This window comes from Sus scrofa, chromosome 4, assembly GCF_000003025.6.
Source record: "Sus scrofa isolate TJ Tabasco breed Duroc chromosome 4, Sscrofa11.1, whole genome shotgun sequence".
NCBI classification, from domain to species: domain Eukaryota; kingdom Metazoa; phylum Chordata; class Mammalia; order Artiodactyla; family Suidae; genus Sus; species Sus scrofa.
In genome coordinates, this window is record NC_010446.5 from 93,996,888 (window position 1) to 94,009,825 (window position 12,938).

A 12,938-nucleotide genomic window follows, 5' to 3' on the forward strand; every position below is an offset into this window, starting at 1 on the left:
GAAAGAAAGCAGAGGAGGAAATGCAATCTGAAGAAATAATGTCAGAATTATCTGCAATTGATGAAAACCATCAATTCACAGATTCAAGAAGCCCAGTGAGTTACATTTGCCTTCTGCAAAGAGGCAAAAGCAAAAAGAAGATTTTAAAGCAACTAGGGAATAAAGACAGTTTATCCTCAAAGGAGCAAAAGGCTACTATTTCAACAGCAAAATGAAGCCAGAACAGTGGCATGCCGTCTTCCGCATGCTTGTTTTTTGTCATTTTTTGTTTTTTTTGTTTTTTTTGGCTGCACCTGTGGCATATGGAAATTCCCTGGCCAGGGATCCTACCCACACCACAGCAGTCACAATGCCAGATCCTTTTTTTTTTTTTTTTTAGGGCTGCACCTGCAGCATGTGGAAGTTCCCAGGCTAGGGGTTGAATCAGAGCTGCAGCTGCCAGCCTACACTACAGCCACAGCAGCGTCAGATCTGAGCCACATCTGCAACCTACCCGGAAGCTTGAGGCAACACCAAATCCTTAACCCACTGAATGAGGCTGGGGATCAAACCTTCATCCTCGTGGATGCTAGTGGGATTCGTTTCCGCTGTACCACAACAGGAACTCATTAATAGTGATTTTCTATCTCTTGCATTTCTTCTGTATTTGTTAATTTCAGTTCTTCTGTAAGAAAGAGCTGTCCTTGCTTGTTCAATAAGTGGTGCTGGGAAAACTGGACAGCCACATGCAAAAGAATGAAATTAGAACACTCCCTAACACCATACACAAGAATAAACTCAGAATGGATTAAAGACTTAGATATAAGACCAGACACTATAAACTCTTAGAGGAAAACAGAGGCCAAACACTCTCTGACATAAACGACAGCAACATCTTCTCAGATCCACCTCTGAGTATTGACAATAAAAATAAAAATAAACAAAATGGGACCTAATCAAACTTAAAAGTTTCTGCACAGCAAAGGAAACCCTAAATAACACAAAAAGACAACCCACAGAATGGGAGACAATCTTTGCAAGTGAATCCACTGACAAGGGATTAATCTCCAAAATTTATAAACACCTTCTGCAGCTCCAAACCAAAAAAACAAACAACCCATCCAAAAATGGGCAGAAGATCTAAACAGACAATTCTCCAAAGAAGACATACAGATGGCCAAAAATACATGAAAAGATGTTCAACATCACTCATCATTACAGAAATGCAAATCAAAACCACTCTGAGGTACCACCTTACACCAGCCAGAATGGCCATCATCCAAAAGTCTACAAACAATAAGTGCTGGAGAGGGGGTGGAGAAAAAGGAACCCTAGTACACTGTTGGTGGGATTGTAAATTGGTGCAACCACTGTGGAAAACAGTATGGAGATTCCTCAGAAAACTAAAAATAGAACTACCATTTGATCCAGCAATGCCACTCCTGGGCATCTATCCAGAGAAAACCATGACTCGAAAAGACACGTGAACTGCGATGTTCATTGCAGCACTATTTGCAATAGCCAAGACATGGCAACAACCTAAATGTCCATCGACAGAGGAGTAAATCCAGAAGATGTGGTACATATACACAATGGAATATTACTCAGCCATTAAAAGGAACGAAATACCAGCATTTTTAGAAACATGGATGGACCTAGAAATGATCATGCTAAGTGAAGTCAGCCATACAATGAGACACCAACATCGAATGCTTTCACTGACATGTGGAATCTGAAAAAAGGACAGACTGAACTTCTTTGTAGAACAGATGCTGACTCACAGACATTGAAAAACTTATGGTCTCTGGAAGAGAGAGTTTGGGGGTTAACCACTGAGCCACGACAGGAATTCCTCTCCCCCATTTTTTTATGTTAACTTTTATGCACTTTACTATTATTTACTTTTTTTTTTTTTTTTTTTTTTTTTTTTTTTTTTTTGGTCTTTTCTGGGGCCGCACCCGAGGCATATGGAAGTTCCCAGGCTAAGGGTCTAATCGGAGCTGTTGCTGCCGACCTATGCCACAGCCACAGCAACGCCAGATCTGAGCTGCGTCTGTGACCTACACCACAGTTCACAGTAACACCAGATCCTTAACCCACTGAGCCAAGGCCAGGGATCGAACCCGCAACCTCATGGTTCCTAGTCAGATTTGTTTCCACTGTACCACGATGTGAACTCCTCATTTACTTTTTAAGCACACTTGGGACATTTGCAAAAATTAAATATGTAGGCGTTCCCGTCGTGGCACAGTGGTTAACGAATCCAACTAGGAACCATGAGGTTGCGGGTTCGATCCCTGGCCTTGCTCAGTGGGTTAAAGATCTGGCGTTCCGTGAGCTATGGTGTAGGTTGCAGTCACGGCTCGGATCCCGCGTTGCTGTGGCTCTGGCATAGGCCGACAGCTGCAGCTCCAATTAGCCCCCTAGCCTGGGAACTCCATATGCCGCAGGAGCGGCCCAATAAATGGCAAAAAAGACAAAAAAAAATTAAATATGTACTGGGAAATGCACATTATCTCAATAAATGATGGTAGGTGCTATCATGGTGCCCTGCCCAAATTCCCTTTACTACCCATACACCCATCCTAGTTGCTGCAGTGTTGATGGCTAACAGCTCACAGCCCCTTCAACTGAAGAGTTGCCCTCAGTCAATGGGAGAACCTTGAGCAGCTGGCAGTGATTGATAAGAGCTTACAAAAAGCCAACCCCTTGCCTCAAAAGTGCAACCAATTTTGTGGTATAAGTCATGCTTCAGAGCTCCTCGAAATCAGGAGGAAACAGACTTAGCTGTGACCACAATCTTGCTCAGCTTTCTTCCCCGGTCCTATCTGACTTCCCTCGTTCCCCTTCCTTCTCCTCCTGAGAGCATTCTCTCAGTAAAATACTTGAACAGGAAACCTCCATCTCAGGCTTAGCTTCTAGGACACCTGACCTAAGACAGGTTTCCTGATCTCTAAGATTCATTCCAAATCACAGAGGGAAGATGCGGAAGGGGGGAGGGGTGGGAAGGCCCCGGAGAGTAAGGATCCCTTTTCTCCTCTTCTTACTCTAGCCTTAAACTTTGTTGCCAGGAACAATCACAACCTTTGTGTGTGTCTTTCTTAAGGGCTGTACTCACAGCATATGGAGGTTCCCAGGCTAGGGGTCCAGTCAGAGCTGTAACCACTGGCCTACACCATAGCCACAGCAACTCAGGATCTGAGCTGCATCTGCAACCTACACCACAACTCACAGCAGCACTGGATCCTTAACCTACTAAGTGAGGCTAGGGATTGAACCCTTGTCCTTATAGATACTAGTTGGGTTCATTAACTGCTGAGCCACAGCGGGAACTCCCACAATCTTAAAAATGGCTTCTAATTTCCCTCTGGGCGGTTTTTATTCCCGCCTAATTGTTAGCTACAATTAGAAGCTCAAAAGCTTTGCTGTATAGAACTGAGAGTTACTAGAAAGAAAATGAAACAACGCTGGCATTGAAACCTAAAAAATTTGGCTTTGAAGCCTCCCTCATTAGTTACCTCAAGACTCTCTTCAGGTTGTTTTTCACCTTGGAGTTCCAGGCTTCAAAGGTTTCAAAAGACTTCTCACACCTCTCAGGGTCTCACTCTTCGACACATTAGCCCGGTATCTTAGAGACAGAAAGTCATACAGAATTGGAAAGTCGGAGAAGGCGTTTGGAGAGATAAAAGGGGGAGGAGGAAAGAGATACATCCACAAAAACAAAAAGGAAAGAAAAGAGGATAAAAACCTAGAGTCGGGAGTTCCCGTTGTGGCACAGCGGCTAATGAATCCGACTAGAAACCACGAGGTTGCGGGTTTGATCCCTGGCCTTGCTTAGTGGGTCGAGGAGCTGGCGTTGCCGTGAGCTGTGGTGTAGGTTGCAGACGCGGCTCAGATCCCAAGTTGTTGTGGCTCTGGTGCAGGCTGGTGGCTATGGCTCTGATTAGACCTGGGAATCTCCACATGCCACAGAAGCGGCCCTAGAAAAGGCAAAAAGAAAATAAAAACAAAAACCTAGAGTCATCAGAGCTCCCGTTGTGGCTCAGAGGTAACAAATCCCATTAGTATCCAGTATCCATAAGGACTCAGGTTTGATCTCTGGCTCGCTCAGTGGGTTAAGGATCCAGTGTTGCTGCAAGCTGTGATGTAAGTCGCAGAAGTGGCTTGGATCCTGAGTTGCTGTGGCTGTGGCATAGGTTGGCAGCTGCAGCTCTAATTCGACCCCTAGCCTAGGAACTTCCACATGCTGCAGGCAAGGCCCTAAAAAGCAAAAAACAAAAACAATTAAAAATTAAACAAACAAGGTGTTCCCGTAGTGGTGCAGTGGAAATGAATCTGACTAGGAACCATGAGGTTGCAGGTTCAATTCCTGGCCTTGCTTAGTGAGTTAAGGATCCGGTGGTGCCATGAACTGTGGTGTAGGTTGCAGACGTGGCTCAGATCTAGCATTGCTGAGGCTGTGGCTGTGGCATAGGCCGATGGCTGTTGCTCCAATTATGCCTCGTGTGCGGCTCTAAAAATCAAAAAAAGAAAGGGAGAAAGAAAGAAAGAACCATTCTAGTTCTTTAAAAAAAAAAATTAAACAAACAAAAACCCCTAGAGTCATCAATCAGGCTCATACATGCCACCGACAAAAATAAAATTTGCTTTATTTACAAGCAGAAGGACTACTCTCTCTACTTTTCTTGCTTCTACCCAGACCTTCCCTTGGAGATCTCCCAAGAGCCTCTTGCCTCCCTTGCTCATTAATGGAAACCATGACTCTGTTTTCACTTGGGTCTCTCCTTTCTTTGGAATCCAATGCCTTGTTTTCCTCCACTGACTTCGGATTCTTGTGGCAGCAGCTACACAAGTATTGATGGAACCCGGTCAGACTCCAGCGGGACGATTTGGTCTTGGAGGTGGGGGTGCTCAGGCTATTTTCCAAGATGCTCAAGGGCTCCTTCTGCCTCAGTTGGCCGGTCTTTGAGTATAAGTGTTGCTTCTGTCTCACCCTAGGGGATCCCAAAGAAGTAGGAAAGCACTCTACCTCGTCCTCCTCATCCTCGTCTTCCTCGTCTTGCCCCCTCATCCTATTTCGCCTCATTCGGAAAACGGAAACCTTATTCAGCTTCTGATTCTTGGCTCGAACAGGGCTGAGATCTTCTTCCTTGGGGAATCCGAGAGCAAGGAATGAAGCACGCTCTATACTGACCCATCCCATTACATAAGCGATTTCACGTCAGAGGCGGGGAAGTGAGGCAGAGGAGGACTGAGATCAGAGGGAAAGCTTAATTAAGCTAAGCACCCACCTGAGTGTGGGTACAGAGTGGGCAGCACAGATAACAAAAGACTGCCCTACCCAGAGGAGACATACACTTAAAACTACCAAAGAGAAATTACAAAGCAGCGTCAACAGAAGAAACGCAGGCATATTCTGAATGCATTAGAAGAGAGCTTGTCATTTTGAGAGAATCTTAATGCAAATACTTTGGTTAAATAAAGACTCTATTTTATTTTACATTTTATTTCATTTTATTTTTGCTCTTTAGAGCCGCGTGTGGCACGTGGAGGTTCCCAGGCTAGGGGTCTAATCGGAGCTACAGCTGCCAGCCTACGCCACAGCCACAGCCACGCAGGATCCAAGCCACCTCTGTGACTTACACCACAGTTCACGGATCCTTAACCCACTGAGCGAAGCCAGGGATTGAACCCAAAAGCTCACAGCTCCTAGTCGGATTCATTTCCAATGCACCAAGACGGGAACTCCAAGACTTCTTTTAGAAGTCAGATAATATCCTTCTAATTTATCTGTTCTAGAAATCCTGCTTGTTTGTTTTTGGGGGTGATGGGTATGTTTAGTATCTTGATTGTGGGGATGGTTTCACAAGTATATACATATGTCAAAACATCAAATTGTACACTTTTTTCTTCTTCTTTTTTTTTTTTTTTTTGTCTTTTTGCTATTTCTTTGGGCCGCTCCCGCGGCATATGGAGGTTCCCAGGCTAGGAGTCGAATCGGAGCTGTAGCCACCGGCCTACGCCAGAGCCACAGCAACGCGGGATCCGAGCCGCGTCTGTAACCTACACCACAGCTCACGGCAACGCCGGATTGTTAACCCACTGAGCAAGGGCAGGGATCGAACCCGCAACCTCATGGTTCCTAGTCAGATTCGTTAACCACTGCTCCATGACGGGAACTCCCACTTTTTTTTTTTTTAGGGCTGCACAAGAGGCATATGGAGGTTCCCAGGCTAGGGACTGAATCGGAGCTGTAGCTGCTGGCCTACACCACACCCACAGCAAAGCAAGATCTGAGCCACAATTCAACCTACACCACAACTCGCTGAAACAGCGGATCCTTAACCCACTGAGCGAGGCCAGGGACTGAACCTGCGTCCTCATGGATGCTAGTCAGATTTGTTTCCACTGAGCCACGACAGGAACTCCACTGTACACTTTAAATATGTATAGTTTATTGTGTGTCAGTTACAGCTCAATGACAAAACACAGCTAGCATTTAAGCCCTCCACCAAGTAAACAAGCAAATAAGTTCACATATCAAGTGTGTTTAATAGCATATAAATGTTGAAAGGACATCATAGAGGACTCATAAAAATGGGGTAATTAGCTGGCAGGCAGTTCTGTGTATGAAATATTGAGTCAGACACACTGAGCTCAAACTCTTAATATTTCTGCTTCCTACCTATGTGATCTTGGGAGAGTTAACTTGCCTGTGACTGTTTTTTCATTTGAAAAATGGGGGAGTTACCGTCGTGGCGCAGCGGAAACATATCTGACTAGGAACCATGAGGTAGGGGGTTTGATCCCTGGCCTCGCTCAGTGGGTGCCGTGAGCTGTGGCAAAGACAAAAAAAGAAAAAAAAGAAAAATGGGGATAATAGTAGTATTGATCACACAAGGCTCTTATGAGGTTTAAATGAGGTTATACATTCTTTTTTTGAAATACAATTTTTTTTTTTGGTCTTTTTTAGGACCACACCTGCAGCATATGGAAGTTCCCAGGCTAGGGGTCAAATTGGAGCTGTAGCTGCTGGCCACAGCCACGGCAACTTGGGATCCGAGCCGCGTCTGTGACCTACACCACAGCTCACAGCAATGCTGGATCCTTAAAACCCACCGAGCACCGAATGAGGGCAGGGATCGAGCCTGCATCCTCATGGATGCTAGTTGGGCTCATTAACCATGGAGCCTCGAGAGAAACTCCGAGATATAAATTCTTAAAAAGTGGCATGCGGTAAGTACTCAATAAATGTAAGCTCTGAGACTATTACTATTGGTATTTTTCTCTGGAAGGAGTAAATTTGAGCCATCTTCAGTAAAGATGTGAACTGAAAGGATGGAGAGAAGATAGGGAAGCCTGCCGTATTACAGGACATCTTAGAGGAGGTCAGTGAGCTAAAATGCCCATATGGTGGGAGAGTAAGGGGTGGGAGATCCAAAAGGAGGGAGGACTTTCAAAGTGGGGTACCCACACTGGTCAGGTCCTGGCTCCCTTGATAGCCCAGGTCATCAGTGAAGCTGTAGATGGACGTCAAGGACACATCAACGCTGTTAAAGGAGGGTTTTTCTGCCCCTGAGGATGCCCAAGCTTCTTTGTGCTCCTAAGGGGGAGAAGAAGCAGAGGTTAGTTAGAAGCAGGGCAGCTCACATCAGGCAGAACTTCCAGAGTCACCCTGCCCTTGCTTCGCCTGTGACCCATCCTGCTCTCCTACTTTGAGATTTGAAGATGAAGACACATCATCCCTCTTTTTCATTATCAAGTTCTGTGATCACTACTATAACGAGACTCTGGTGTGTCCCCTCTCTCCCTAACCCCACCCTCACAATTCTTTAGTGCCCATGTCCTCACAGAAGTGGTTGTCATAGCAATGGCAGGGTGGGGTCTCAGCCCATGGGTTCAGGGAGGGCTCCGCTGAGGGATGTGAGAGGGCACATGTGTGTGTGCACACACATGTACGCCTCCTCCACTTTCAGAAAGAGGAGGCTGGCTCTGCTCATCTCCCTCCCCCTAATCCCGAGCAGTCTCACAGAGAGAAGACTGGGCTTAAGAAGAGACATGGTGGGAGTTCCCACTGTGGCAGAATGGAAACGAATCAGACTAGTATTCATGAGGATGCGGGTTCAACCCCTGGCCTCCCTCGTTGGGTTGGGGATCTGGCATTGCTGAGAGCTGTGGTATGGGTCGCAGAAGTGGCTTGACTCTGGCATTGCTGTGGCTATGGTGTAGGCCAGCAGCTGTAGCTCCGATTGGACCCCTAGCCTAGGAACTTCCATATGCTGTGGGTGTGGCCCTAAAAAAAAAACCAAAAAACAAAAAATGGGTAATCAAATTCTGAAAATGGGACAAAACCCCATAGGGCATCAAGACATGTCAGGTATAGATTCCAGAGTCCACCTTGGAATCCACATGTGCTGGAGAAAAATTTGACATGAAGCAGACAATAGTCCCCCACGAACTCTGGGTGGCCAGATCTGTCTGACATCTCCAAGGGATTCGAGGACTTAAAAGGGACTCTTCAGTGTCTGTTTTAAGAGCCTGAGCTCTGTCATAGCCTTCTCTCCCCTTTCCATCCTTTCAGTCTGGAGAGGTAGTAACCAAGGCTCCATGCATCTTTGGGTAGCCACTCAATAAACTCAAAGTGTACCCCTGTTCTTTAGGTGAATGGATTGGGAATTTGGGATTAGTAGAAGCAAACATATATAGATAATGCAGGAGTTCCTGCTGTGGCACAATGGAAACAAATCCAACTAGTGTCCATGAGGATGCAGGTTCAATCCCTGGCCTTACTCAGTGGGTTAAGGATCCGGTGTTACCATAAGCTGTGGTGTAGGTCGCAGACATGGCTCAGATCTGGTGTTGCTGTGGGTGTGGTGTAGGCCGGCAGCTGTAGCTCTGATCCGATCCCTAGCCTAGGAACTTCCATATGCCTCGGGTGGGGCCCTAAAAAGAAAAAAAAAGATAACGCAATCCATTATACATAGAATGGATAAACAATAAGGTCCTACTGTATAACACAGGCAACTATATTCAGTATTCTGTAATAAACCATAATGAAAAAGAATATAAATTTACATAACTGAATCATTTTGTTGTATACACCAAAACTAACACAACATTGTAAATTACCTGCACTTAATACAAAAACAACTTAAAAAAACAACAGAAAGAAAGGCATGGTGTTCTGTCTATTTCGTGCAACAGACAGTTTGGTCTTTTTTGTCCACTGTCATTATCTTAGGGCCTAGAACAGTGCCTGGCCCGTTGGAGAATAATCAGTAAATTTTTGTTGGAGGAACACTAGAGAAGCTAGAGCCAGTTTTCCAATACTTCTTTTTTTTTTTTTTTTTTTTTTCCTGCTTTTTAGGGCCGCACCCTTGGCATATGGAAGTTCCCAGGTTAGGGGTTGACTTGGAGCTGTAGCTGCCGGCCTACACCACAGTCACAGCAATGCTGGATCCAAGCAGGGTTTGGGACCTACGCCACAGCTCATGGCATCTCCGGATCCTTAACCCACTGTGTGAGGGCAGGGATTGAACATGCATCCTCGTGGATACTAGTCAGATTCGTTTCTGCTGCACCACAACGGGAACTCTGGTTTTCCATCATATCCCTTCACCCAACTGATCTTAGACAGATTTTGTGCAAATGGGGGAGGAATAACAGAAAGAGGAAAGAACGGAAGAGAAGGAGATCTTATTCATGGATAAATCCCTCAGAAGAGCTCTGAGGCTCTGCTGGCTCAGACATAGTTTGAGATTTGGAGGGGGTGACATAGAAAAAACCCAAATGGGTTGGTGAATCCAAGAGTAAAGAGAAGTCTTGTGCCTGCTCCCAAAGAATGCACACTGTGGGAGTTTCGTCATGGCTCAGCAGTTAATGAACTCGACTAGCATCCATGAGGACGCAGGTTCGATCCCTGGCCTTGCTCAGTGGGTTAAGGATTCTGTGTTGCTGTGAACTGTGGTACAGGTTGCAGACATGGCTTGGATCCCAAGTTGCTGTGGCTGTGGCATAGGCTGGTGGCTTCAGCTCCAATTGGACCCCTAGCCTGGGAGCCACGGGTGTGGCATTAAAAAGACAAAATAAAAAGACAAAAGAGGAGTTCCTGTCGTGGATCAGCGGTTAACAAACCTGACTGGCATCCATGAGGACATAGGTTCAATCCCTGGCCTCGCTCAGTGGCTTAAGGATCTGGTGTTGCTGTGAGCTGTGGTGTAGGTAGCAGACACGGCTCGGATCCTGCATTGCTGTGGCCCCGGCATAGGCTGGTGTCTACAGCTCCCATTGGACTTGTAGCCTGGGAACCTCCATATGCCACAGGAAACGGCCCTAAAATGAGAGAAAGACAAAAAAAAAGACAGGAGTTCCCACCGTGGCGCAGTGGTTAACGAATCCGACTAGGAACCATGAGGTTGCGGGTTCGATCCCTGCTCTTGCTCAGTGGGTTGACGATCCGGCGTTGCCGTGAGCTGTAGTGTAGGTTGCAGACGTGGCTCAGATCCCGCGTTGCTGTGGCTCTGGCATAGGCCGGGGGCTACAGCTCCGATTAGACCCCTAGCCTGGGAATCTCCATATGCCATGGGAGCGGCCCAAGAAATAGCAGAAAAGAAAAAAAAAAAAAAAAGACAAAAACAAGGTGGGGGGCCTGGGACACTCCTCAAGATTTCTGCTCACCCCAGGTCCCCGCCTGGTTGGTGGAACTGAGGAATGACTGAGTGGCAAAGCGGAGGTGAAGGGCCTTAAAGGGCCCAACTGAGTTCCCTATGGTTCCAGAGAGGCTGAATAAGGCTGATGGGGATGCAGCTGTGCCCTGTGGGACCTCAGCCCAAGAGTGGACACCAGAGAGGAAAAGTATTGAGACCAAGAGCCAGAAGTCCTTGATCCCCTCCATCATGCGTCTGAGAGCCCTCTAGCAAATTAGAAGCACCTCTGAAGAAAACGGTTGGGGTGTCCCTGCATCATTAGAGATTTAAGTTCTTGCTACCTAATGGAAAAGGTGCTGAAGGCAGAAATTGGGTTTGAATGTAGAAAAGTAAGGAAGTCAACATTTTTTGGACATATAAGTTCGCATCCTAACATTTGTAACCACTATTCCAATACTGTTTGATTTTTTTAAAAATGAGAATATCAGGAGTTCCCATCGTGGCACAGTGGTTAACGAATCCGACTAGGAACCATGAGGTTGAGGGTTCGAACCTTGGCCTTGCTCAGTGGATTAAGGATCCGGCGTTGCTGTGAGCTGTGGTGTAGGTTGCAGGCGAGGCTCAGATCCCACTTTGCTGTGGCTCTGGCACAGGCTGGCGGCTACAGCTCCGGTTCGACCCCTAGCCTGGGAACCTCCATATGCCGTGGGAACGGCCCAAGAAATGGCAAAAAGACTCCCCCCCCCAAAAAAAAGAGAGAGAGAGAATATCAGCATTTCTTTTCTTCCTTTTTTCAGGTGCACAGCACCTGAGGCATATGGAAGTTCCTGGGCTAGGGATTGAATCTAAGCCTCATCTGCAGCCTATGCCACAGCTTTGGCAATGTTAGATCCTTAATCTGCTGAGCTGGGCTGGGGATTGAACCAGCAAAGCCACAGAGACAAGCCGGATCATTAACCCACTGCATCACAGTGGGAACTCCTAAGTATGTATTATTTGTGTAAATTAAAAAAATTATATTTGTAGGAGTTCCCATCGTGGCACAGTGGAAACGAATCTGACTAGGAACTATGAGGTTGCGGATTCGATCCCTGGCCTTGCTCAGTGGGCTAAAGATCTGGCATTTCCATGGCTGTGGTGCAGGCCAGCAGCTGTAGCTCCAATTAGACCCCTAGCCTGGGAACCTCTATGTGGTGTGGGTGTGGCCCTAAAAAGCAAAAAAAAAAAAAGAAAAAAAATTGTTAAATTCCACTTCTATGGAGTACCTAGAGTAGTCAAATTCATAGAGACAGAAAATAGAATAACTGCCAGCGGCTTGGGACAGGAGAAAGGGGAGTTATTGCCTAATAGGTATATGGAGTTTCAGTTCAGGAAGATGAAAAAGTTCTGGGAAGGGGTGGGTGGTAGTGATGGCTGCACAATAATGTGAATGCACTTAATGTCACTGAACATTTACATTTAAAATGGTAAATTTCATGTTATGTGTATTTCGTGTTATGTATATTTGCCACAATAAAAAAAAGAATGTAAAAGAAAAAGGAAAAATGACTGTTGCAAAGTTACTGTAACAGCTTTGATTCTGGATGTTTCTCAAAAACAGACATGGTTCATATTCACTCCATTACCATTTACCGAGTGCACTTCCAGCTAACTTATGCCCATCTGAAGCCCCTAAATTTTGCAGCAAGACTATTTCTGGGTACCTGCCTAGCCACCAGCCTGAAAGCAGCTTGCCACTTCCTTCTCGGCCTGGTCACATACTCTCTTGGTGGCCCTCTTGTTGCAGATCCCAAAAGAGAGGTCAGTGGGCAGCTTGGGTTCTGCCTTAAAAACCACAAAACAGGACATGAAACCAGTGACACTGCCCTGGGGGCACAGAGTGCACCCTAGGTAGCCTTACCATTTCTGCATGCCTCTGGTCCTGGCACGCAGTTCCATGTTCATCTAACAAAGTTCTACTTCAGGAGTTCCCGTCGTGGCGCAGTGGTTAACGAATCCGACTAGGAACCATGAGGTTGCGGGTTCGGTCCCTGCCCTTGCTCAGTGGGTTAACGATCTGGCGTTGCCGTGAGCTGTGGTGTAGGTTGCAGACGCGGCTCGGATCCTGCGTTGCTGTGGCTCTGGCGTAGGCCGGTGGCTACAGCTCCGATTCAACCCCTAGCGTGGGAATCTCCATATGCCCCGGGAGTGGCCCAAAGAAATAGCAACAACAACAACAACAACAACAACAAAAAAAAGACAAAAAAAAAAAAAAAAAAGTTCTACTTCAATCTCTTGGTGGGGTTCCCTTGAAGATGGCAGGAAGAAGTTGTA